We start from the raw sequence: 917 nt of genomic DNA, 5'->3' as shown, positions 1-917 counted from the left end.
CATGTCTTCTTATTCTCAGAATCGTTGAAGCATTATAATGGCGACGAGAGAGCAAACAAGTCAGAGAGAGAGAGGTATGTATCTTATTTTTTTTTTTTGTGTTCTAATAAAATCTATGATTTTTACTGAGTTTGTGTGTGTATGAATATACTTTGACATATAGGTTTGTTTCTTTTTTTTTTTGATTATGTGAAACAGGTGCCGGTGATTATGTGAAACAGAATCGTCGCCAACGTGATTGCTTAAGGTAACAACAGAAACTGGCTCTACTAATTTGCTCGATGAATTTTTTTTTTTTTTTTTTAAGTTGTTGTTTTGTGAATCAGATCAAGGAGATCATCATTCAAGGTAGAGACCATGTACAAGTAATTCCATGAATGGCACCATGAGCCAACGTCCAAGAAGAAGAACACCTCCAAGTTTTGTTTCAATCATCCATCACTTATGTTTAAGTGCAAATATACTTTGTTTTAACCATTCATACTTTGGTTAAGGTTGGTTCTTGTCATTGTGGGAGACACTCTGGTTCGAGAAAGACTACACATTATCTCCATGAAGCTGCAGGTTGAAAGGTACGACCTACTACCTTCCCCAACTAGTAGCATGTAGTACTAAAACGCACATATTTGTTACAATTTGGTCTGTGTGTGTGTGTTATTCTTTAACCGAAAATGTTAGCTTGTTAAGAACATACTTTGCCGTTTCTGATTTTCCTGTGAAAGTTGTCCTTTGTTTCTTCAAAAGCGATATTTTACTAAAGGTGTACTTTCGTCCATGTAGGAAAGAGCGAAGAGCAAGTCGAGGCGCTGTGAAAAGAGTTGTCTCATCGTGCGGCTGGCTGTGCCAGGTTTGTAGTTCATCTCTCTGCTCTGTGTTTTTGTGACCTCTAGTTTCATGAATTAACATTGCAGGATGTA

At 37.1% G+C, this 917-nt stretch overlaps 1 long non-coding RNA gene across 1 annotated transcript; it reads left to right on the top strand.

Moving 5' to 3' along the window:
* Positions 1-6: 6 nt before the first annotated feature.
* LOC104774472 lies at positions 7-906 on the top strand. Its single transcript, XR_765354.2, has 4 exons — positions 7-74; positions 199-247; positions 327-572; positions 781-906. It is a non-coding gene; the product is annotated as an uncharacterized LOC104774472 (long non-coding RNA).
* Positions 907-917: the final 11 nt, after the last annotated feature.

The sequence above is a fragment of the Camelina sativa genome, unplaced genomic scaffold (genome assembly GCF_000633955.1).
Source record: "Camelina sativa cultivar DH55 unplaced genomic scaffold, Cs unpScaffold03034, whole genome shotgun sequence".
Classification (NCBI taxonomy): Eukaryota; Viridiplantae; Streptophyta; class Magnoliopsida; order Brassicales; family Brassicaceae; genus Camelina; species Camelina sativa.
This window is presented reverse-complemented; position numbering and strand designations above follow the sequence as displayed.